We start from the raw sequence: 27,054 nt of genomic DNA, 5'->3' as shown, positions 1-27,054 counted from the left end.
GAACCGGGGTTCTTAGGCTTCACAGGCAAGCACTTAACCGCTAAGCCATCTCTCCAGCCCAGATTCAGTTTTTTTATACTTAAAACCTTAACATAGAAGCATTACCAACATAATGAAACATTTGAAAGCAATTTTTATAATTGTCAACATGAGCAAAATATCAGTGAATCAAATTTTAGATTTTATAGGCAGATTTGAGACTTTATTTTTTGTTTGGAATTTTAGAATAAATAAAAAAATTTAAAATAATCCTATGAAATACATTTTATTTTATTTTTAAAAAAATTTTTTGTTCATTTTTATTTATTTATTTGAGAGTGAAAGAGAGAGAGGAAGAGTAAGAGACAGATAGAGAGAGAATGGATGTGCCAGGGCTTCCAGCCACTGCAAATGCACAAAATGCACATGTGCCCCCTTGTGCATCTGACTAACGTGGGTCCTGGGTAATTGAGCCTCGAACCGGGGTCCTTAGGCTTCACAGGCAAGCGCTTAACCATTAAGCCATCTCTCCAGCCCATGAAATACATTTTAAAAGCATGGATTTGTAAATGTAAGTAAAACTTGATAATTGCCTTGGAGATAATATAACACACTTGGAAATGGTTTTATTAGTAATGACAAATTTGAACTACATTAATGATATTTCAAATTAAGATTATCTGTTTTAGTGATCTTACTCAAGAGAGAAATTAAAGAGAAAATAAAAATTATATGTTGCTTGTCATTTTCCCTTTCATCGTCCAAAGGCTGTAGGCCAATTTGTTTAATGACAAGGTATGGATGACACATGATTTTAAATGTGCTTCTGGTCTGACATGGGCGGGGGGCAAACTTTCTTAGGATCCAGCTTACCATGAATTTAAATAGCATACCACACTTAATGTAATTGAAGTTATTTTTATTAATTTTTGTTGTTTTACTTAATGGGGTCAGTCTCACCTTGGCTACAAGAATTTGGTGAGTAGTTTAAACAGAGCAGATAGGACAGCCATATAGAACAAAAGATGTTTGAATATGGGGAATTTTGAACCATTTGCCCATGCTGTGGTAGAAGTTTCTTTAAATAAGTAAAAGTTTGGAAATCCAAAGGTATGGATCTATTGTCTAGTTTATATAGAGGCTAGGCTGTGATGTGATAGAAGATTACATAAGGAGGTTTGATATCATCTTGGAGCCTTAGTTTCTTTAAGTTTTGAAGTAGAAAGCCCCGGCAATGGTAGGGACAGTTTTAGAAGTCTTATTTTCCATCTCAGATGATAGGGAGAAGGAAAGGGTATAGAAGGAGACTCGTGTAAGGAAGAGAGGAGTCAATAGTTGTGAAGAATGAGCTCTCAGGAGTCCTGAGGAGGAGGGGAAAAAGAGAGATGGAGAGAGCATGTGCAGCAGTGTGGGTGGTCAGGTGTCATGGGGTAGCATAGACCAGAGTCATCTGGGAGATGAAGTTTCAAGCTGTTGGAAGCATGTAAATTACAGTGGCTCAGCGCTGCTTATGCTTGAGGCAGTTGGGTGCTCGGTTAATTCCAGTGGCAGTGGGCAGAGAAACTGTGGCAGGCAGCCCAGGCATTGAGTGGCTAAGGAAACGCAGCAGAGAGGACAGGAAGAAGAAGAAAAAAAGACAGAAGGGAGGGGTGAGTTGCTCCCTCGTTGAGCTTTGAGCCCTGGCTGTGGGAGGAGTGGCAAAGGCTGCCCTCTTCTGTCCTTGCAGAGGGAGTTTGGCAGGAAAAGGAGTAGGGAGAGTGTCCCTAGGCCACCAAACCAAACTGAAAGGCACCCCTTAGGGCTCCGTGGGCGAGTCCTGAGGTGTTGAGAGTACATCTTTCTCAAGACCTGGGAAGCCCAGAAATGGGTGAGGGCTGTGGCCTCACATGCCAGTATGGTTTAGATGAGAGAGAGAGAGAGAGAGAGAGAGAGAGAGAGAGAGAATGCCTCCTCGAGAAAGAGAGCAGGTCAACCTGTGTCATGAGAGACATTCCCCTGGGGGAAAGGGTGATGGCTTAGAGGAGAGAGAGAAATAGAGAGAGAGAGAGAGAGAGAGATGGATGGAGAGTACTTCTGAGAGCAAGCCAATTTGTGGAAGACTTTTACCTAGGGCCAGAGAATGTGGGTAGAGGATGTTGAATCGTGGTGAGTGAGGGAGCCTGCAACTGGCAGATGGTCCAAGGCCATCAGAGAGTCAATGGCAGTTCTGTGGTCTGGTTGGAAGAAAGAGTTCTGGCTACCCAACAGGGCAATGGGGAGCCTCCTCTCCATGTCAGGACACCATGAGTGACTAAAGACCACTCACAACCACTCTGGGGCAGGGTAAAGTTGCTTATTGGGGCTCAAGCTGCTGGATAGTCTCATGGGAGGAAAGAGAGCAGATGGCATAACTCTACATAGTGTATGTTTTTATAAAGTTTTTCTTTTTGGGAGGGGGATACAGAAGACAAAGGACTAAGGAATTCAGGGGAGAGCAGGGAGCAAATGGAGAAGCTAATCAACCAGTGGGTCAGAGACCAAATGGAGGAGCTGCCATCATCAGGAGAGGATCTAGGTTGTCTCTACGATAAGATTGGCAGGAAACTATGGCCAAGGAAGGACTTTGTTAAGTCAGAGGAGTAAGGGTTAGGCAATACAAACATCTAAAGTTGCATCAATCAGGCTGCTGTCATTCTCTTCCTTCATTTTGATTCCATCTTGGGACTCTTGTCCTACCTAACACCACCCTGTGAAAAAACATTGATGGTCCTAATCTTGTACAAGTGTCTATAGCTCCTATGAGTTCATGAAAATAGTGGTCATATCTTGTTCAGATAACAGTGCTTCACAGTACTCCTCCCTATCCTCTGCCTCTGAACTTCTTTCCACCCCCACTTCCATGACGGGACCTGACTCTTGGACAGAATGATGTACATGTTTATTTAGGCAGAGCTCATAATAGTCGTATTCTCAGAATTTGCACAAATTGTGAGTCTCTGCATTAAATGCCACTCACTGTAAAAATAAACTAATCTGACCAAGGCCAAGAGCAGCATTAATTTTTTAGGTATAAGCATGAATATTTAGAAAGACTCTAATATACTATGTAGAAGTGAAAATATGCTTCTATACTTCATATGGATGATCCAGTGGCCAAGGAGATTTTGTGAAAAAATTGCAGTGCTGAAATTATCACCATAACTAAGTGCAAGTTATGCAGCAGAACAATATTAACCCAATAGCAAGATATTGGTTTTGAATAGGCACATAGTCACATAGCTAGAATTATTGTTACACAGAGGTATATTCATGCAGCCAAATACATATAAACAAAGTTATCAATGATCTATTTTGGAACAAATGACAGGCTCTTCAAAAGACTGATTTTTGCAGGCAGAGAGAGAGAGAAGAGAGACGGACAGAGAACATGGTAATGCCAGGCCTCTAGCCCCACTGCAAATGAACTCCAGACACATGTGCCACTTCTTGCATCTGGTTTTGCATCTGGTTACTGGGGAATTGAACCCAGGTCATTAGTGTTTAGAGGCAAACACCTTAGCTGCTGAGCCATTTCTCCAGCCCAGTTTGAACATTTTAAAACACTTTAAGGCATGTCGGTGCATGCAATTAATTGCTATATTCATAAGGTTGAGGTCTAAGAATCACTGAGTTCAAGGCCAGCCTGTGGTGGCATGAGACCCTTCTTTAAGAACAAAACAAGTCCATAAGTATAGAAACTATGGTAGGACTATATGAATAAATCATAGGAAGATATATTCATGGGTACTGCTTTCTGCAAAAATGTGAAAGTGATGTGGAAACAACTTTCAGAATGGTATGACATAGCTGGTCATGGTTGCACATGCCTGTAATCCCATAGAAAATGAGAAGGTCAAAGCTGTTTTCAGCTATGTAATGAGATCAAGGACAAAGTAGCATTCATGAGATCATTTCTCAAACAAGATATAAACAGGGTTGAGAACTCTGATTGCATTTACAATTTACACAATAGGAAAAAGAAAAAAATTACTTGAGTTAAAATGTCTCTAAAAAGTCACTGTGTGCATGTGGGAATGTGTATAAGAACATAAGACATGGGCTAGAGTGAAGACTCAGTGAAAAACAAAGCCTGACAGCCTAGGTTCAGTTTCCTAGTATACATATGCAGCCACATGAACAAAGAAGTATCACATGGATTGCAGTGGCAAGAGGCTGCTGGTACCCATTTCTTTTCTCTCCTTCTCATCTTCCTCTTTCCCTCTGCTTCAAAATAAATGAAGATATAAAGTATATGGAATACTTCACAAATTTTGTTGTCAGTTTTCTGTAAGAGCTATTTTTAAATCTTTTATTTTATTTTTAATCTTTTTAAATATCATTTTAATTTTAGTATATCGATGCTGAAGCAAGCATTCACCCAGTCTTACTCTTACTGAGCAAACATCTGAAACAGTAACTGGGTTCTGACCTTACTGTTTCAGTTTCACATGCCTAATACTCGGGCCTTTCCTGTTTTTCCCTTGAGACAGGACTGTTTATGGGGTTGCATTCTTTTCATAGTGGTCAGAGGGGAAGGTTTTGGATACTCAAGGATAGCAGAATGGGGCAAGTACCTCAAACCGTCCCAGAGAACATATGACCTCCCTTGATAGGTTTTTGTGGAACTCTGGTTATTTGTGTCTCCATTCTTTTCCTGCAGAGGCATCCAGCCTCATGGACTAAGCAGCCACAGACATTTCAGACTACAGACAGTCATTGTTTGATTGCCCAGCCCATATCTTGTAAGGCTTTCTAATAAATATCCCTTATATATTTATTTTATTAATTCTGTTCTTCTAAAGAACTCTTTTGAGAGCTTTTGGTACCAGGAATGGTTCTAGAGAAATGGAATTATAAGTGTGAAATTCCCAAGTGGGTTCAGTGGTTTCCTGTCCAAAACGTTATCCAACTCTTACACTACTAAAGTATTCTCCTGTTAACATGAAGAACATTGATAATCCATGCTGAGGAAACAGGCATATCCTCATCCTCAACCCCTGAAGTATTTTTCTCTTAGCCTTTGCCAAAAGAAATTAATTCTACATTGTTTTTGAAAGTGGAGACGACTTTTCCAGAAGGAGATGTCAAACAGCACAATGCTAACAGTCCTCACTACCCAGTATGCAGTACTTTGTCTCTACACCAAGAACAAGGCTAAAGAACATGATGAATTTTGTACCTCATTCAAGCAGAAAGTTGTGGTATATGTGTGGGAGTGTATTTTCAGGTTGTGAGATGATGGGGAAAAGGACATAAAAGTAGATCAGGCTGCACTTATTAAAATGTTTATTTTTTTTATTTGAATGAGAGGCAGAGATCAGACCCATGAAGGTATGGGTGTATCAGAGTCTACTGTTGAGAACAAAACTCCAGGTGCATGCACCACTTTGTGCATCTGGTTTTATGTGGGTAGTGAAAATCAAGTATGGACCGTCAGGCTTTGCAAACAAGTGCTTTTAACCACTGGCCCATCTCCATCCACAGGCTGCAATTATTGGTAAGAGATTCTACGTTTAATAATGCAGCTCCCACAGCTAACATAATTGTCCAGAGTATATTGGAATACTTACTTGAAGTATGCCTCAAAACATGGCCTACTGTGTATGACCTGGATTTACCTGAGATCCCTTGGCTTAATATTAATGAATGAATTATAAGACTCAATTATTGTAATGCTGGAGTATTTTTAAATCCTTTTACTCCTAAGCATCCAAAATGGGAGGGTCCTAAATATACTGCCCTTCACTGAGAACTATGTTTCCAACAGCAACACCAGCATACTTGAAGAGCTATGTCATTAATCTTCTGTGTAATGCACATCTTAGGCAGGGAGCCATTATTGCTATATTGGATGACTTACATGCATTGGCAATGAAATCATGGAGTAAGCCAGACACACAGTTTTAGTTCAAGCACTCAGGAGAGAGGATGATAGACATAAGTTTGACGCCAGCCTGAGACTACAGAGATTTCCTGGAGAGCTTGGGCTTAAGTGAGACCCAACCTTTCAAAAGACCAAACAAAATAGAAAAGAAGAAAGAAAAGATTGTGGTATAATGAGAGGCAAGTGGCAGCACTGAATTGTCCTAGGCAAGGTAAAAATACTGTAATGGATAGGAAAGACAAAAGTAATTATCAAAATGGCCTGACTTATGCAACCTTTGGTACGCGCAATTAATCATGGTATTCTAAAAAGTACAATAGGTAGAAAGTGTACTAAGTTGTTGCTTTATCTAAATAAGCAACAATATTGCAGTGTATGTTGAGTAAAAGATTACTTTGAGTCTTAGCAATAGAGAATCACTACCCCCTAACCATTTTCTAGTCATGAGCCAGTTTTCATACCCAGAACCCTCTAATGAAGGGGAGTCCAGGTCCTTTTAAGGAAGGATCTTGCTCCAATTCTGGCAAGTGTTTCTATTACTCTTTCTTCCATTCCCCAAAGGTGGCACAGCCTTTACTTGGGCAAATGTGTTGGGGAAAAGGACATGCTCAGACTTTTCAGGACTCTGAATTGACAATAGTTTAAGGAGAACTCACGCAGCATCAAGTAAGCACTTATGGAAATCCAACAACCCCTGGGATTTTAGTCAAAGTCTGATTTGTGGTGGTTCTAGTCAGTCTTCAAAAGCATATATATTGGGGTTATATTCCCAATCTCTTACTACATAATAGGGATAGAAATACTTAGAGGTCAACAGAATCCTCACATTGGTTTGGTTCTCTGAACACTTGAGTGAGGGCTATTATAGTAGGAAAAACCTAATGGAGGCCATTAGAGCTGACTCTGTCCAGGAAAATTGTGAACCAACACATGATCGCCTCCCCCAAAAGATTGCAGAGATGAATGCTGCCAGGAAGAACTTGAAAGATGCAGGGGTGCTGGCTGCCAGCACATGTCTTTTCACCTCCCCTACCTGCCTAATTCAGAAGGTGGATGATGAAGAATGGCAGGTGATTATGGAATCTTAAGCAGTGACTCCAATTGCAGCTGCTGTCCCAGATTGGTTTCCTTAATTAGAGTAGATTAACCCATCTCCTGACTCTTGCTGTGCAGCTGTGTATCTTGCAAGTGTTTTCTTCTCCACCCCTGCCCATAAAGACCACAGAAGCAATTTGCTCTCAGCTGGCAAGGCCAGGAGTAAAGCTCAGTTATATTAATTCTCTAGTCCTTTATAGAAATTAGTCCTCTGGGAAATTGACTGTCTCTTGTAAAAGGTCCTGTCTTTCATCGTCTCATGGCTGCTATTGAACCTTAATGGAAACTGAAGGCTTGATAGTTCACCACCAAATTGCCATGTGACCTTAGCTGGACATCATAAGCTGGGTGTACCTTGAACGCCCTCCCCCCCGAAAGTCATAAATTTTGAACTGCATAGCAGCAGATCCTCAAATGGAAGTGGTTAATATGTGATTACATACATTGGGTCTGAATAGTTCTGATGTACATTTCATGAAGAAGTTGCTGGGCAGGAGAGATGGCTGAGCTCTTCAGAGCACTTCCTATTGAAACATGATGGTCTGAAAAGATCTGGTAGGATACTAAAAGTTCAATTGCCAGGACCAGTATTAACAGCTGTGCAGGGCCACACATGTGTCTAACCCTAGACCTATAAGAGAACAGAGACCAAAGAATCACTACAATTCATGGAAAACACAGCAAGTTCCAGGATCATTAAGACATTAAGATACTCTGGCTCTAGTAAGGCCTGACAGAAGAGAAATGGAGAAGGACACCCAATATTCTCTAGCCAGTGCAGACTGGTGCACTAGATGATTGCATTGGGCACCACAGGGGCACATTTGGGTGCATGCATCACACATGCACAAGCAATAAACAAGTTACCCAAATGCCTATGTTTTCCACTTTTGTTTCAATGCCTTCTTTCCCTCAGCATGCAACTATGGACTCAATGAGGAATGTCCTATGATTGACTAAAGAGGAGAAGACTAGGGTGTGGTTCATGAATGTTCTGCACATTGTACAGACAGCTCTCAGAAGCTGATATCTGTAGCTCTTTTCTGGTACAATTCTGAAGGATAGTAGTCAAAGGTATGGTGGTGTTTGTGCTTGCTCTTGGATCCCTGGCTGTCCTTCCCCATCACGTGCAGCCTTCTTTGGGGATCACTTCCCTAGATGTTGGTCTCCACAGGTTGTATAGTGATGACCTGGAGCATGACCAGGGAGAAACCTTGCTATGTCTGATGTTCCTTCATGAGAGAAGCTGTGGTCCCTAGGATAAAACTCATTCTGCCTGTATCAGCAAGTACCAGCCCAGCACTGTCTCCTGGAACCTCAGTTATAACCCCTACCCCTATTCTTATGTGATTTATATAAAGCCAGATTTTTTTTTAATTTTTATTAACATTTTCCATGATTATAAAATATATCCCATGGTAATTCCATCCCTCCCCACCCCCACACTTTCCCATTTGAAATTCCATTCTCCATCATATTACCTCCCCATTACAATCATTGTAATTACATATATACAATATCAACCTATTAAGTATCCTCCTCCCTTCCTTTCTCCACCCTTTATGTCTCCTTTTCAACTTACTGGCCTCTGCTACTAAGTATTTTCATTCTCACACAGAAGCCCAGTCATCTGTAGCTAGGATCCACATATGAGAGAGAACATGTGGCACTTGGCTTTCTGGGCCTGGGTTACCTGACTTAGTATAATACTTTCCAGGTCCATCCATTTTTCTGCAAATTTCATAACTTCATTTTTTTTTACCGCTGAGTAGAACTCCATTGTATAAATGTACCACATCTTCATTATCCACTCATCTGTTGAGGGACATCTAGGCTGGTTCCATTTCCCAGCTATTATAAATTGAGCAGCAATAAACATGGTTGAGCATGTACTTCTAAGGAAATGAGATGAGTCCTTTGGATATATGCCTAGGAGTGCTATAGCTGGGTCATATGGTAGATCAATCTCTAGCTGTTTTAGGAACCTCCACACTGTTTTCCACAATGGCTGGACCAGATTGCATTCCCACCAGCAGTGCAGAAGGGTTCCTCTTTTTCCACATCCCCGCCAACATTTATGATCATTTGTTTTCATGATGGTGGCCAATCTGACAGGAGTGAGATGGAATCTCAATGTAGTTTTAATCTGCATTTCCCTGATGACGTAGAACATTTTTTTAGATGCTTATATACCATTCGTATTTCTTCCTTTGAGAATGCTCTATTTAGCTCCATAGCCCATTTTTTGATTGGCTTGTTTGATTCCTTATTATTTAACTTTTTGAGTTCTTTGTATATCCTAGATATTAATCCTCTATCAGATATATAGCTGGCAAAGATTTTTTCCCATTCTGTAGGTTGCCTCTTTGCTTTTTTCACTGTGTCCTTTGCGGTGCAAAATCTTTGTAATTTCATTAGGTCCCAGTGGTTAATCTGTGGTTTTATTGCCTGAGCAATTGGGGTTGTATTCAGAAAGTCTTTGCCAAGACCAATATGTTGAAGGGTTTCCCCTACTTTTTCCTCTAGCAGTTTCAAAGTTTCCGGTCTGATGTTAAGGTCTTTAATCCATTTGGACTTAATTCTTGTGCATGGTGAGAGAGAAGAATCTATTTTCATCCTTCTGCAGATATATATCCAGTTTTCCCAACACCATTTGCTGAAGAGGCTGTGTCTTCTCCAATGAGTATTTTTGGCATTTTTATCGAATATCAGGTGGCTGTAGCTACTTGGGCTTACATCTGGGTCCTCTATTCTGTTCCACTGATCTACATGTCTGTTTTTGTGCCAGCACCATGCTGTTTTTGTTACTATGGCTCTGTAGTATAGGTTAAAATCAGGTATGGTGATACCACCAGCCTCTTTTTTGTTGCTCAGTATTATTTTAGATATTCGAGGTTTTTTGTGATTCCAAATGAATTTTTGGATTGTTTTTTGTATTTCCATGAAGAAAGCCTTTGGAATTTTGATAGGGATTGCATTAAATGTGTAGATTGCTTTAGGTAAGATTGACATTTTCACGATATTGATTCTTCCAATCCAGGAACAAGGGATGTTTCTCCACTTTCTAGTGTCTTCTGCAATTTCTCGCTTGAGTGTTTTAAAATTCTCATTGTATAGATTCTTTACTTCCTTGGTTAGGTTTATTCCAAGGTATTTTATTTTTTTGATGCAATTGTGAATGGGAGTGATTCTCTGATTTCATCCTCTGTGTGTTTGTCGTTAGCATATATGAAGGCTACTGACTTCTGTGTATTTATTTTGTATCTTGCTACATTGCTGTAGGTTTTGATCAGCTCTAACAGCTTGCTAGTAGAGTCTTTAGGGTCCTTTATGTATAGAAGAATCATGTCATCTGCAAATAATGATAACTTGATTTCTTCCTTTCCAATTTGTATCCCTTTTATGTGTGTCTCTTGCCTTATTGCTATGGCTAAGACTTCCAAAACTATATTAAATAGAAGTGGGGACAGTGGACACCCTTGTCTTGTTCCTGATTTTAGTGGAAAAGCTTCCAGTTTTTCCCCATTTAGTAATATGTTGGCTGTAGGCTTGTCATAAATAGCCTTTATTATATTGAGATATGTTCCTTCTATTCCCAGTCTCTGTAGGACTTTTATCATGAAGGGATGTTGGATTTTGTCAAATGCTTTCTCTGCATCTAATGAGATGATCATGTGATTTTTGTCCTTCAACCCGTTTATGTAATGTATTACATTTATAGATTTGCGTATGTTGAACCATCCCTGCATCTCTGGGATAAAGCCTAAAGCCAGATTTTTTTTACAAGAGAATGCTGAAAGGTGACAAGTTAGCAATTTTATTTCAGAGAAGATAAATAAATAGTACAGGCTTTAAAATTTAAGGCCCAGCATTTAGACAAAGACATCATTAGGTGTCTACATGATGTATGTATGTATGTATGTATGTGAATTTATATACATATTTCTGTATTTTCCTTACATTACTTAAAGGATGTAATTTACGTGAAAGGTTAATGATTAAGCACATGTCAAAACATTATAAGTTGGTTGACTTATATTGTGGTGCAGCTCTTGCTTCAAAAGGAATAAGTGAATTTGACCTGAACCTGAAAAGAATGGGCATGATAAAGGGACATGGACTCGGTTTGACTGCAAAACCTCTTCTGATATGGTAACTTGAACTTCTTTATTCACAGAGCAATAAAATAAATCGAGACATTTACTAAACACATTGGAAGTTACATCATAGTGGGTAAACCACAGAGCCAGGAAAAATGTAGTATAATTTTCAGATGTTGTCTGATGATTTTTTGAGCTTTGTGTTAGTGGAGTTTCGTGGTCTCCTCAGTTAATACATTCACATGGTTTTGCCTGATACAGGAATTCTGTCTTGCATGTTCAACATTCCATATTATATCTCTATAATCCCAGCAGGAAAAAAAAAAAAAAAAACATTTAAAGTATGTGTGTCTTTTTCTGGGATGTTGATAGTCTCTTAAATTTTTTCCTTGTGTTAATAAAATTTTCAGGTGCCATTAGAAACATAGTTCTTTGAACATTTTGATAGGTATTTTAATATGGTAAGTTGAAGGTCACAAACATTCTAGTCATAAGTGAACAGACATTCTTAAAAAAAAAAAAACAACTATTTACACGTACAGAAAAAAAGACACACACACACAGAGAATGGGTGTCCCAGGGCTTCATCCAGCTGCAAATGAACTCCAGATGCATGTGCCACTTTGTGCATCTGGCTTTATGTGTGTACTGGGGAATCAACCAAGGTCATGAGGCTTTGTAAGCAAGTGCCTTAACCACTGATCTATCTCTCCAGCACCCATATACATTCTTTTTACACATTCTAGTTCTAGGGGTGTCATTATTTTTTGATAGTTTTATCAGTTGTTTTTGAGGCTCCCAGCTAGATTCTAAAGTGAGTTTTTCCTTGTGATAACTCTTCATTTTCCCTGACTTTCCTTGCTGCCACACCTAACTATAGGCCACAGTTTTCCCCATCTGATTTCTAAACGTATGAGAAGCAGGGTCTTAGTTCCAGAACCCTGAGCAGCTCCCATCCACATCTCTGCAAGTATTTCTTTATGATGAACTGTTTATTCCACATGGTATATTTCAATCAGGAAGGGTCAGGATTTTTTTTTTTCTTGGTATTTGAACAACTGCTTTTTGAAGACTTTTTTTTTTTTTTTTTTTTTTTTTTGAGGTAGGGTTTCACTGTAACCTAGGCTGACCTGGAATTCACTATGTCGTCTCAGGGTGGCCTTGAACTCATGGCGATCCTCCTACCTCTGTCTCCCAAGTGCTGGGATTAAAGGCATGTGCCACCATGCTCGGCTCTGAAGACTTTTTAAATTGTTTGTGAACATAACACATTGGGAAGAAAGTTATGAAGATTGACTTGACCCACATAAACAATCCTTGTGCCACTCCTGTTTTCCTTAGACACAGACATCCTATTGGAATGAATGGCTTTGAACTTCTGCTTTTCAAGCATTCTATGGCATTTGCTTCTTACCTTCATCTATCTTCATGGCCTTGGCATCTGGGATACCTAGTACTAGATGTCCGTCCACAGCAGACATGTCTCTGGATTCTTGGAATGTTTAGTGAATTCCATCTCCTGGGTTATCACCTCAACAGCAGCCTCATGTGGAGTGTAACCTCTTTGTAGCAACAAGATGTCTTGCATTTGGGAGGAATGTCATGTACTCTCATCTAAGCAGCACCTCAAATGTCTCAATATCTGGTTTGTGGCCTAATAATGTTATAGAAACATAGAAATGCCCTATTTCTTAAAATACTTTTATTTATTTGTGTATGAGGAAGGAGAGAATGACAGAGACAGAGAGAGTACAGGTATACCAGGGCATCTCGCCATTGTAGATGAACTCCAGGTGCATGTGCCACTGTGTGTATATGGCTGGGGAATTAAACCCAGGTCAACAGGCTTTATATGCAAACACCTTAACCACTGAACAATCTTCCTAGTCCTGAATGTTTTACTTTTGGATCTTCGAGTTTCTATTCATGTATGTATGTCTCTCTCTGCTTGCAAATAAATAAAATATTTAATAGTCACTATGGCTGATATATATGTGTGTGTGTGTATATATATATATATATATATATATATATATAATGCACTTATATATAAATGTATATAGAGAGAAAATAAAGGCAGAGAGAGAAAGAATAATTGATGCACAAGAGTGTCCAGACACTGCAAATGAACTCCAAATGCATGTGTTACTTTGTGCATTTGGCTCTAGTGTTTATTGGGGAATTGAACCCATGTCATTAGTATTTGCAGGCAAATTTCTTAACTGCTGAGCCACCTCTCCAGCCTGTGTTTCATATATTGAAATACTGGAATAATTGCAACTGAATTATCTATGCTAATTTTACTTTTGAGAGTTTGCCCAAAGGACTCTTTAGTAGTAGAGATGTTCATCCATGCATACATATTGCTGCTTTATTTACAATGGTAAGTAAATGGAATCAGCCTAAATATCTGTGAATGAATAGATAAAAACTGTGATACATAAATTCAATGGAATTATGTTCAGTCATAATTTGAAACTCTTAAAGAATTATTTCTGAGTGTGTGTGTGTGCATGCATGCATATGCATGTGTGTGTGTGTGTGTGTGTGTGTGTGTAAAAGCATTTACACATGCCCAAGTGCACATGAGGTGGTAAGAGAAATACTTTGAAATGTCTGTGTAACTCCTCCTTTGAGAAAGGGTATTGGGTCTCTCAACACTGCAAAGGAATGTCAGACTAGCTGTCTCAAGACATTCAGATTCTACTGTCTCCACCCCTATTGTTGTAGGTATATTGGGATCACAGATTCATCAGTCACTTTATACGCAGCTTTACAAGTGTGCTGCATAATTAAAGTTGAACTGGCAGACTTGAAGCAAGTGCCTTTAACCACAGAAGTATCTTCCCAGTACAAAATTTCCATTCTCTAGGCACTGCAAACAAGCTCCAGATGCATTGACACCATGCGCAGCTGGTTTACCTGGGTACTGGAGAATTGAACCTGGGTCCTAAGCTTCACAGGCCAATGCCTTTACTGCTACACCATCTCTCCTGCCCACAATATGTATATTCCCAACAAAGGCATTTGGAGCTCAAGGCCAGGATCTCAGGTTCAGGGTAAGAATGACTCCCTCTGTTTTCACCCTGCACCTCCCACATTTCAGAGGCTAACTGGAAAACAGGCCCGTGACACCAAAACAGCAACGGGGTAAGTAGGGCAGAAGCCGTCTTTTCCAGTCTTCTCTGGTGCACATGCCCCACACTTTGTGCTCTCCTGGTTTTCCCTGTGAACGTTGCGGGAGTTGAATCCTTTTCATTGAGTGGCAGGTCAGAGGGAAAGACTTGGGATACTCATGGGCAGAGGGATGAGGCAAGTACTCCAAAACTTCCCAGGGGGCACATGTGCTCTGGTTCTCTAGGTGTTTCCTTATCTCTGAAAATTTGTTCCTCCACCTTTTCCCTGTTTACGTTTTCTTTCTTCAGGCAGTGTCTGACTGTATAGCCAAGATTGAGCTGAAATTCACAGTGAAGCTAGCAGTGATTCTCTGACCTCTGCCTTCCAAGTACCGAAAGTCAGACACTGAGCCACCTACCTCCAGCTAGCTACCTGTCCTGTTTTGTTCCTTCTATTTGTCTCGATTTCTCTTGCATCTCTGGCTTGTTAGACAGTGAACATCAGTGTGGATCCCTCGTTTGGGAAGGTACATTTGCTGGTTGAGACCATACCCGTGTGGATGGTTAACACTGGATGGAGTACACTAGAAGCAGCTGTGCTCAAAGCCATCCCCTCGACTTGCTTGCTTCCTTCTCTGAATATCCTGTCAGTGCCCTGTTAAGGTGAAATGGGGGAGGGGACTAGGTTCTGTTTCATTCCTAAAGCAGGAGTGCTGGTGAAAACTCCACACATAGGGTTCTAATAGGATGGAAAAGGTGTAACTGATGATCCCCAGTGTGTGAAGATGACTGGGGAACTAAGGAACCTGTGCAAGGAGGAAGACAGGCAGGCCTTACAGGTGTAAAGAAGGATATTGTAGAGAATGAAGGAGAAGGCCAGGGAATGAGGTGTCAATGTCTAGAGCATTGGGGTTCCTGGGTAAGGGTCTCGACGAAATCAGGACACAGGGGATGCAGAGAAGCTGAATCAAATGCAACTGCAACTGCATACTTTATTTCTAGCACTGTTCATTTTTGTACAGAAAGTAATCATGAAAGAAAGTCACTTCATACACATCAGGTGTTGTTTTTAAAACAGTTTTCTATTGCACACAATAATTGAGAGATAGTATAACTTCTTTCTTAATAATATTGAACAAAGTGATGGTTTATGTTCTCAACTAAGCTTCAAGGTAACTCAGGCATGCAAAACAACCTTTATCTAAGCAGAAACTGCATTCTCAAGAGGCCTGAGCATAAGCAAAACACTCAGTCTTGTGGCCAAGAAGTATGCTTCTTGTTGGCTTCAGCTTGCTGAAGTCCCATGACCTCAGTTCCCCCTGCTCCAAGGACACTCTGAGAATTGATTCTCATGCTTAGCCCATCTGAACCTCCTTAATGAGGGTTAGAGGCCAGTGCCTAAGGGGGGCTGATAGTCTATGGGAGGATTTCACTAACTGAGAATCATGTGAGGTTCTGTTGGAGAATTCAAGGAAAGGGTTCTGAGAGAAGAGGCAATTATAAGGGAATCTGAGGCTGAAAGCCATTTCTCAGGAAGAAGTGAAGTTTGAGGAGAGCTGAGTGAGGAGAATTTACCATCTCCTTGGTAATACAAAGCACCCAACAAAAAGCAGCTTATTTATTTTAGGGCACAGATTCCAGATAAAGCTTCATTATGGCCGAGGAAACTGGCTCATCCCATCATATATTCATAGGAGAGACAGAAATAGAATAGCCATAGTTCAAGCATGGTTATAATACACCTTAGGGATGGATCTAGAATCTACCCCAGTAACACACTTACTCCACCAGGGCCCCTCCTTCTGGGGTTGTAAGAAGGAAGCTTAATCTTTTATTTTGAATATTGTATTTATTTACTTAAGAAGTAGAGGAAGGCAGAGAGAGAGAGACATGTGAAGGCCTACAGCTTCTGCAAACAAACTCTACAGGCATGCACCACTTCTTGCATCTGGCTTATGTGGGTCCTGGGGAATTGAACCTTGGTTCCTTTGGCTTTGCAGGAAAGTGCATTAACCACTAGGCCATCTTTCCAACCTTGAAGCTTAATCTTAATCAGAATTACCTGAGGCTATGGAGACATTTACATTCAAAATCTCCAAAGGGAAAAACTATGAGGACATAGGAAGGAAAAGGGGCCCCTCATTCTGGGGGCTTACTTAGAGTCTCTTGTGAGCTGAAAATCAAGAATTACAGGATAGTTGGCAAAATCCTATGAAGGTTAGCTACTAACTATATATGTTGAAAATAGTTTTACAATAGTTACAACTTATGCTGAAGACCTAACCAAATATGACCTTCAGGTTTGGCCGACCTAAACTTGATTTTTGGTTTGCCTTGTTCTTCTTGTTCTAAGGCTTTAAGGTGAAGCATTAGGTCGTTTACTTGTGACATTTCTAATTTCTTAATGGCACTTAAGGCTATAAATTTACCTTTTAGAACTGCCTTCATTGTGTCCCAGAGATTTTGGTATGTTGTGTTCTCATTATCGTTTGACTCTATAAATTTTTTGATTTCCTTCTTGATTTCTTCATTGACCCAGTCATCATTTAGTAGTGTATTATTTAGTTTCCATGATTTTGTGTATGCTCTATAGCCTTTCTTGCTACTGATTTGTAGTTTAATTCCATTGTGGTCAGATAGAATGCAAAGAATTATTTCAATTTTCCTGAATTTGTTAAGATTTGCTTTGTGTCCTAATATATGGTCTATTTTAGAGAAAGTTCCATGTGCAGCTGAAGAGAATGTATATTCTGCAGCCTTTGGATGAAATGTCCTGTATATATCTGTTAGGTCCATTCCTTCTATGACCTCATTTAGTCCAGATGCCTCTCTGTTTATTTTTTCCTGGGATGACCTGTCAATTGATGAGAGTGGGGTGTTAAAGTCTCCCACCACCACTGTGTTTGGTGTTATCTGTGACCTTGGTTCTAGTAGTGTTTGTTTGATGAGTTTGGGAGCCCCCATGTTAGGTGCATATATGTTTAGGATTGTAATGTCCTCCTGTTGGAATGTGCCCTTAATCAATATAAAGTGACCTTCCTTATCTTTCTTGACTAACGTTGGACTAGTCTACCTTGTCCAATATTAGTATAGCAACCCCTGCTTGTTTTCTAGGCCCATTTGCTTGAAACACTGTCTTCCAACCTTTCACCCTAAGATAATGTCTATCCTTTGTAGAAAGGTGAGTTTCTTGGAGACAACAAATTGTAGGATCCTGCTTTTTAACCCAGTCTGCAAACCTATGTCTTTTCGTTGGGGCAATGAGGCCGTTGATATTAAGAGATATTGAAAGGTGTGTATTTATGTTTGCCTTTTTTTTTTTTTGTGGTTCCGGTTCTACCTGTGCTCTCTTGTGTTAACTAGTATTTGAGTGTTGCTTGTTTTTTCTAGGTTCCTTATATGTGTGCTTTTCCTTTTCTTCAGCATGGAGAATTCTATCAAGTATTTTCTGTAGAGCTGGTTTTGTCTTCAAATACTCCTTTAACCTGCTTTTGTCATGGAATGTCCTTATTTCTCCGTCTATTTGAATGGATAACTTTGCAGGATAAAGTAACCTTGGTTGACAGTTGTTATCTTTCAGAACTTGGAATATATCACTCCAAGCCCTTCTGGCTTTAAAAGGTTGTGTTGAATAATCTGCTGTAAACCTGATGGGATTGCTTTTGTAGGTAACTTGATTTTTCTCTCTAACTGCTTTCAATATTTTTTTCTTTGGGGTGTGTGTTTGGAAGTTTGATTATAATATGGCGAGGAGAGGTTCTTTCCATGTTTTTTCTGGCTGGGGTTCTAAAGGCTTCCTGTATCTGCATTGGCACCTCTTTGCCAATTTGGGGGAAATTTTCTTCTGTGATTTTGTTGAAGACGCCTACTATGCCTTTGGAGTGCAATTCTTCTTCTACTATGCCCTGAATTCTTATATTGGATCTTTTCACAGTGTCCCGAATATCTTGAAATTCCCACTCATACTTTTCTATAAGTTTGTCTTTCTCTTTGTTGGACTGCATTAGATCTACCACCTGGTCTTCTAGCTTAGATATTCTGTCCTCTCCCTCAGGCATCCTACTGGTGAGATTTTCTACAGTTTTTTATTTCATTAACTGTGTTCTTCATTGCTAGTAATTCTGACTGGTTTTTCTTTATTATTTCTATTTCCTTATTTATGTCTTGTATTGCCTTCTTTATTTCATTAAATTGGTGTCCTGCGTCGTCTTTGATTCCTTTTTCCTCTTTGATTTCTTCTTTGATTCTTTTGATTTGTTCTTTGACCTCTTTGAACATATTCATAATCATTCTTTTGACCTCTTTCTCAGGCATTTCCTCTAACTCGTTCTCACTGGAGGACATTTCTGATGCATTAATACATTTAGGCTAATTTATATCGTCTTGCATTTTAGTGTTTCTTGTGTTATAATGTATATATTTTTGCATCTTGGATTAAGTTAATGCTTGGATTTTCTAGCTAGCTGGGTATTCTTAGCTGTATCAATTGATTTGATGTTATCTATGTTCAGGGTAGGAGCTTAAGGTGTTAGGTGTGGCTCTTAAAACTCTCAGAGTATCTACAAAGGTGTTCCTAGGGGATGAGTTCCCTGCTATGGGAGTATTCAAGCAGGCTGAGTGGTATAAAATACAGGTAGATTCTAAAATTTAACTAAACACTGTACACATTCAATCAAAAACAGCCCCAAGTATGTATGCAACAGTAGTTATTATAATAACTAGATCCTCTATCAACAAAGCAGTTAAGATTTCTGGTCTGTTGAGGGATCCAAGTCAGCTTGCGACCATGTGAGACTCTTCCCTGGTGCAATCCCTGTTACCTTGGATGAGTTTGGTCTCAGTCAAGTTGCTGCCTGGGTCGTCAGGCTGCTGCTCTGATTTCTGGAGCTGGGCACTGGCTTTTCCTGTGGGGCAAACCGAGCTTGGCAAGTGTGGCCCTGCAGGTCAGCACCCCTGCTGCTGGAACTGCTGCTGCTGCTAAAGCTGCCGCTGCTGGGTCTGTAGCCGCTGCTGCTGAAGCTGCCACTGCTGGAGCCACCACTGCTGCTGAAGCTGCTGCTGCTGTGTCCGCTGCTGCTGCTGTGTCCACTGCTGCTTCTGCGGGATCTGCCGCTGCTGCCACGACTGGAGCTGCTACTGCTCGGGCCGCTGTTTCCGGTGCCAGTGCCACTGATGTTGCTGCTTGAGTCCCGCTGTCGGCCCAATTTGGTGTGGCCGGGTCCTGGGACTGCTGCTCTGTTCGCTGGAGCTGGGCTCAGGCGGTGGCGGAGGGGAGGGAGCTGCAGTTGCTGTGGTTCTCTTGCTGTTCCATGTGTTCTCCTACCTCGTGGTCTGTGTCTTCGTTGCTCATGGCCGCTCTCCCTTCATGTTTCCTGAGTTGCGGAGAACGCTGTGTGAGGGGAAAATCCCTGCACCTGGCTTTTCCTGCGGCTGGAGCCAAGTCTGGCAGCTTTCTGTTGCGCTGCTGCTGCCTCCGCAGTTGGCGGAGCTGCTGGAATCGCTTTCGCTGGCCTGTGCGGGCTCTGGATACTCTGGATCTCTTCTACTTCTCCGCTGCCGCTTCAGTTTCTTATACACCTCACTTTTTAGTAAAAGTCTGTATTTTGCTGAGTTTTTTTGGTCTTTTTTCCCCCCTTGGCTGCTTTGGCGTGGTACCTACGCTGCCATCTTAACTGGAAGTCCCTACCTAAACTTGAAAATCCGTGGAATACTTAATGAAACACTACTGTGGGATGATTGGAGGACACTTCATGCCCCAGGGTATAGACGTGGTGAGTTTATGCCTGGCTTCCTAAGCCAGTGGTAAGAAGCAGTGACCCCATATTACCATGGAAACTGTTCACTGGCTCCTCGTTGTTTGTGTAACTTGGCTGTGGGATTCTGTCCCCCAAGTTCTCCTGACCTATCAACTCCCAAGACCCTCACATCCGGCTTGCAGGTTATTGCTAACTGGTGTCTTTCTAGTGAATATGTTGATTATCTTATATCGGTTCCTGGGCCATCAGATTTAATTCTATCTCTCAGGTACCCAGAAATCCATTGCTTTTTATCTTGATCATTGTCTGTTTGCTCTTGGGACCTTACATGACTCCAACTTGCAACAGATTATTGGGAAGTTACACTGCCCAGGCAAGGTTGACATGGGTCCAAAGGTCTGTTTTAGCCATCTGGATATAAAGTTTCAGGGTAGCAGCATGGTGTTGGAGACTGTGATATTATTATTGATCCAGGTGTGCAGGTCTATGGTTTAAGACAGGGACGTTATATGTGTTCATGAGTTGGTAGAAAATCTGCAGTAGGATGGTTTGTGAAATTTGATATGCCAGGTACTTTGTTGGCAGATGATGACCAGGAGGAACTTTGACCAGCCCAGGTGATCAGGACTACCCACTACCCCAGGGCAGCCCGTCCTCCGCACTGTGCTTTTTAACTGACTTGGAGTCTCTTATAACAACTACCTAGGGAGGCCCAGCCAGGAGTGAAGCTTTGTGCATGCTTCTGGATTTTTGTTTTAGGCTGTTTGCCTTGGGATGTATAATCTCTTTATTTCTGAGTCTCTGTGACTCTTTGTCATTATTCAAAAGTGTGAGTGTGGTTCCACTTTGTCCTTCCTGTCACAAGCTCGTTGGTCTCTATTATCTCTGTCTCCCTATCTCTTCCTCACGAAGCCTTTCCTTCAGGTCCTGGCATCACTGGGTTATGGGGTGAGGTCTGGATTCTCACTGCCTGTCTGGATGCCCTTGATAAAGCATTTTCCTTCTCTGAGTTGTTTATGTATTTATGCATCTTGATCTGAGAAGGGACTGTGTCCAGCTAGGATGATTAAACGCCTCAGGATGCAGGATTCCCAGAGTAGCTATATGCAGAGGCTTCACCCCTTCTATTTCCTATTGCTTATATCTGTGTGTCTTTAGTGCCCCATTAATGTGAAACAAGTAGAAAACTCTATCCCTTGGTTCAAATATGCCCTCAAACCCAGGCAGTGTATTGTTGGCTATGGTGGAGGCTGAGGAAGGAGGGAATGTACAAAGTTTAGAGCATCTTGTAATGTAGAAAATCTCCCAGGTAAATCTTGGTAAATTGGTGAGATTCTGTCTCAAACTAAGGAGTAGAGTTCAGTAATAGAATCTTTTCCTAGCATTCATAGGGTCTATGTTCTATTTCTAATCACCTTCTTACCATGGGACCTCAGAAAACCTAGTCACTATACTAATGACAGTTTGTGCTGAACAGTGTGATGAAGTCACTCCCTACCTGCCAGGGCATTGAGGCAACAAGACCAATTTAGAAAATTTCCTTAGATGGCTGGGTGTAGTGGCACATGCCTTTAATCTCAGCACTTGGGAGGCAGAGGTAGGAAGATCATTATGAGTTCAAGGCCACCCTGAGACTACATAGTGAATTCCAGGTCAGCCTGAGCTAGAGTGAGACCTTACATCAAAAAAAACAAACATTTTTTTTTTTTCTTTAGAGATGTGTTTGTTGTGGCATTCACCAGTTCTGTCTGATACATGCCCTGTTGGCTTATGGCAATGTGGACTCCTCAGTCCGCTATCGTCCCCTCTGAACTTGTTCTGAGGGTAGCAGGAGCTAGAGTGACAGAGATTTGACTAATAATTCTTGACTAATAAGCCTCTCCACCCAGCACTTGTAAAGGTGATGCAGGAGGCTTGCTGTGAGTACAAGGCTGTCTGGGCTGTACTGGTCAGGTAAAGATCCCCAATTAGCTGAAATGCTGTTGATGGCAAAGGGTAACCAGAACGGGTAGAGGGTAGTTACAAAGGCCAACCCCAATAAGTCACAGAGATTGAGAACTAGAACTGCCTAACTTTCCAGTTTTTTTGTTTGTTTTTCAAGATAGGGTCTCAATCTAGCCCTGGCTGACCTGGAATTCACTATGCAGTTTCAACTGGCCTCAAACTCATAGTGATCCTTCTACCTCTGCCTATTGAGTGCTGGGATTAAAGGTATGTAACACCCACACCCAGCAGTTTTCCTGTTTTGTTAAGAGCTTGATTGTGCATACATTAAGCAAATGGGTTTTTTTTTTGCTGCATTTCTTTGCCATGTTAAAAAAAATAAATGTATTTCTATCACTATACAAGTATTACTTTGGCATGTTAGAATTTAAGTTATGCCATATTAGGAAAGTAAGCACTACTTAGGTTTTACCTTCTCTTTCAGGAAAGGGAATAGTGTGTTCATGGTTGTATGAAAGAAAGTTATCTATTAGATACAATGACTTATTTTTATTTTGAGTATGGCTTTCAGAAAATGCATATGGGCACTAAGTTGACAATGGGTACATTTGTGATGCTGAATTTTAGTTGTCAATTGGATTTGGGTTACCTACATAGTTGGTAAGGCATTCTTTCTGGGGACATGAATGTGAGTGTATGGGGAAGAGGATGACATTGAAGTCAGTGGGCTGAGTAGCATGCATCTCACCTCATGCTGGCAGGCATCATCCCATTCACTGGGAATACAACACTCCCTGGGAACTGTGCCAACATGTTTTCCTGTCATAACACCTCAACTCCAGCTTCTCAAGCCTTTGGACTTCAGAACTTACACTGTCTACCAAAGCCAGATCTGAGGAGAAGAGACAATTAAAAAGGCCTCATTGTCCATCAGGCATAGTGAATTCTGATGGCAATACATAAGGAACGTCACGTCTGCTGTTATTAAATAGGAAAGCTACTGATTTCTGTGCATTTATTTTGTATCCTGCTAAGTTGTGAAAAGTGTTTATCAGTGCTAAAAATTTGCTGATAGTCACTAGGGTCCTTTATGCATAGAATCATAATATCTGCAAATAATGATAATTTTATCTGTTCCTTTCCAATTTGTATTCCTTTTGTGAGTGTCTCTTTCCTTATCGCTATAGTTAAGACTACCACCCTTGTTTTGTTCTTGAATTTATGGAAAAGCTTCGAGTTTTTCCCCATTTAGTATTATGTTGTCTGTAGGTTTGTCATAGACAGTTTTTATTATGCTGAGATATGTTCCTTCTATTCCCAGTTTCTGTAATACTTTTACCAAGAAGGTATGTTGGGTTTTGTCGAACGCATTTTCTGCATCTATTGAGATGATCTTGTGATTTTTGTCCTTCAGACCACTTGTATGATATATTACATTTATCAATTTACATATGTTGAACCATTCCTGCATCCCTGGGATAAATCTAACTTGGCCGGGGTGAATATCTTTCCCGTTATATTCTTGTGTTCTGTTTGCTAATATTTTGTTCAGAATTTTTCCATCTGTGTTCATGAGGGAGAATGGTCTGTAATTTCTTGTTGTTGTTGTTCTGTCTTTGTCTGGTTTTGGTTTTGGCTGATGCTGGCTTTGTAGAAGGAGCACAATGGAACTCCTTCCTTTTATATTTTATGGAAAAGTTTGAGAAACAGTGGTGTTAGTTCTTCCATGAAGATTTGGTAAAGTTTACCAGTGAATCCATGTGGGCCTGGGCTTTTTTTAGTTGGGAGATTTTTTTTTTATAACTGCTTGGATCTCCATACTAGTTACAGGTCTATTTAAATGATTTATCTCCTCTTGATTTAACATTGTTATGTCAAAAGAAAATCAACCATTTCTTTCAGACTTTCACACTTAGAGGCATATATATTCTTAAAGTATATCCTTATGATTTTCTAAATTTCTTTGGTATCTGTTGTAATGTTGCCTTTTTCATCTCTAATTTTATTAATTTTTTTCTCTTCTCTCTTTCTTGTGCTGAGAATTGCTAAGGGTTTGTCAATCTTGTTTATCTTTTCAAAGAGCCAGCTCTTTGTTTCATGGATTCTTTGGATTTTTCTTTTATTGGATTCTATTTCATTAATTTCTGCCCTAATCTTCATTATTTCTTCCCATCAACTGATTTTTGCTTTGCCTTGTTTTCTTTTTCCAAGGCCTTAAGGTAAAGCATTAAATTGTTTATTCATGAACTCTCTAATTTTTTTTTTTTTGCAGTTGAACACTTTATTATTTAAAAGGTTTTTCTCCGAGTTTTTTTCTTTTTATTTTTCGCAATTTTTATTAACATTTTCCATGATTCTAAAAAATATCCCATGGTAATACCCTCCCCCCCCCACACACATTCCCCTTTGGAATTCCATTCTCCATCATATTTCTTCCCCATCTCAATCATAGTACTTACATTTATACAATACCAACCTATTAAGTACCCTCCTCCCTTCCTTTCTCTTCCCTTTATATCTCCTTTTTAACTTACTGGCCTCTGCTGCTAAGTATTTACCTTCTCACACAGAAGCCCAATCATCTGTAGCTAGGATCCACATATGAGAGAGAACATGTGGCACTTGGCTTTCTGGGCCTGGGTTACCTCACTTAGTATAATCCTTTCCAGGTCCATCCATTTTTCTGCAAATTTCATAACTTCATTTTTCTCTAGTTCTGAATCATTGTGACTATCTCTTTTCCTGGTGAAAACTAGCTGTTTGAGCTCTACTCTTCTTTTTTCTTTGTTTTGTTTTGTTTTTTTTTTTTAAATTTTTTTTTAATTTTTTATTTATTTATTTATTTGAGAGCGACAGACACAGAGAGAAAGACAGATAGAGGGAGAGAGAGAATGGGCGTGCCAGGGCTTCCAGCCTCTGCAAACGAACTCCAGATGCGTGCGCCCCCTTGTGCATCTGGCTAACGTGGGACCTGGGGAACCGAGCCTCAAACTGGGGTCCTTAGGCTTCACAGGCAAGCGCTTAACCGCTAAGCCATTTCTCCAGCCCTTGTTTTGTTTTTTTGAGGTAGGGTCTCACTCTGGTTCAGGCTGACCTGGAATTAACTCTGTCATCTCAGGGTGGCCTTGAACTCATGGCGATCCTCCTACTCTGCCTCCCGAGTGCTGGGATTAAAGGCATGCGCCACCACGCCCGGCTATCTTCTTTTTTTCTTAATGTCACTGGCCAGTTTTCCCCCACTGTTTCTGGGTCTCTCACCTCTTTTTTCCAAGGAGGCCATTCCATCAGTACTTGGAGTAGCAGAAGAGGAGCTGGTGTCAGGATTTCTACCTTCCTGCCTTTTGACTTCCTCTTTCCCTCTCAGAACAGTTTCTTTCTCCTTTCTCCTCTCTTGTCTTTCCCTCCTCTCACCCCCCTCCCGTGTGTTTTATTAGGGATCAAACCTAGAATTGAACACAGATATTTATGTAAACTTCACAATTTCCATCACTAAACCACATTACATTTATTTTATTTTTTATTTTTATTATTAGGAAGAAGACAGGAGCGAGCGAGCGAGAGAGAGAGAGAGAGAGAGAGAGAGAGAGAGCGTGCGCTAGCAAGCATGCCAGGGACTCTAGCCATTGCTAATGAACTCCAGATACATGTGTCAGTTTATGCATCTGGCTTATGTGGGTCATGGAAAATTGAACCTTGGTCCTTTACTTTGCAGGTGTGGTGGTTTGATTCAGGTATCCCCCATAAACATAGGTGTTCTGAATGCTACGTTAGTGATACTGGGGAGCTGATGGCAATTTGGAAATTGAAGCCTCCTGGAGGTTGTGTATTGTTGGCAGGAGGCTTATGGATGTTATAGCCAGTTTCCCTTTGGTAGTGGATGGCAACTCTCCTTTTGCTGTTGTCCACCTGATGTTGGCCAGGAGGTGATGTCCACCTCATGCCACTGTTTTCCTCTGCCATCATGAAACTGCCCCTTAAGACTGTAACAATCCTTTTGTTCCCCACAGGCTGCTCTTGGTCAGGTGTTTTCTGCCAGCAATATTAATGTGACTGCAATAGTAAAGTTAGTAAGAGAAGTGGTGTCATTGCTGCTAGACATCTGTGTAGATTTTGGCCTTTTGGAATAGCTTTGCAGGACGAATGTGGGTGAAATTAAAATCTTGTCCTAAGAGACCCCTTGCATGGCGGTAAGTACAGTTTGATGAGACCATTTTAGTCAGAGTTGAAAGACCTGAATGCATTAAGAATTATGGACTGTGCAGTTTGGCTTATAAGGGTGAGAAAGAGCTTTGCCTGAACTGGGCTAGAAGCAAGTTTTTGTTTGTTTGTGGTTTTTCAAGGTAGGGTCTCACTTTAGCCCAGGCTGATGTGAAATTTACTATGTAGCCTCAGGTGGTCTCATACTCAGGCCATCCTCCTACTTCTGCCTCCCAAGTGCTGGAATTGAAGGCATGCACCACTACACCTGGCTAGAAGCGATTTTTGTGAGGCTTGCTGTTATGCCCATATTATGGGAACTTGTATAGAAATGGACTGCTGTGAGCAGATGGATATAACACAGAAAAAAATCAAATCTTTGGGCTGAAACTGCTGCCCATTCAGCTGTAATTAATACACTACAGGCTTTGAGATTGGGCCAGCTGACCTGTATTGGAAGAACAGAAAGGATGAATAGTCTTTTGAAGGGGACTGAATGCTGAAGGAGTGTCCTATTCTTTAAAGTCTGCTTTATTCCCCACTGGATTAACAAATTGCCACCCCATCTGGTATTGTGGAGTATAAGAAATTCTGGAAAGAGAGGTTTGTTGAATTTGCCACACAGTCTTGTATTTTGAAAGTGGCCATGGACATTTTGCAGCAGGTTTGCTGGATTGTCTGCACAGCAACACGCTGGAACTATGAGACTGGATCTTGGGTTGCACTAGAGACCCAGTTGAGATGTCAGGACCACATAAAAGCTGCAAAGGAGAGCTGCTGATGCCAGATGAAGTTTTCTAGGACTGTTAGTAGCCTAGCTGGAGAGGCAGAACTGGAACTCCAGAGACTTTTCACTGCTTAGAATTATCAGACTTGAAGAGTTGGCACTAGTTATTTATTGGACTTGGAGCTACAGAGTTTGATGTTTGCCCAGGTTGTTCTAAATATTGTAGTATATGAATATT

General features: G+C 40.7%; 1 protein-coding gene across 1 annotated transcript in view; it reads left to right on the top strand.

Moving 5' to 3' along the window:
• Nucleotides 1-27,054, top strand: part of LOC101603871 (zinc finger protein 571-like) — a 137,316-nt gene that overhangs the window by 52,268 nt on the left and 57,994 nt on the right.

This window comes from Jaculus jaculus, unplaced genomic scaffold (genome assembly GCF_020740685.1).
Source record: "Jaculus jaculus isolate mJacJac1 unplaced genomic scaffold, mJacJac1.mat.Y.cur mat_scaffold_34_1_3701052_arrow_ctg1, whole genome shotgun sequence".
Classification (NCBI taxonomy): domain Eukaryota; kingdom Metazoa; phylum Chordata; class Mammalia; order Rodentia; family Dipodidae; genus Jaculus; species Jaculus jaculus.
The sequence above is the reverse complement of the archived record's forward strand: the minus strand, read 5'-3'. Positions and strand labels throughout refer to the sequence as shown.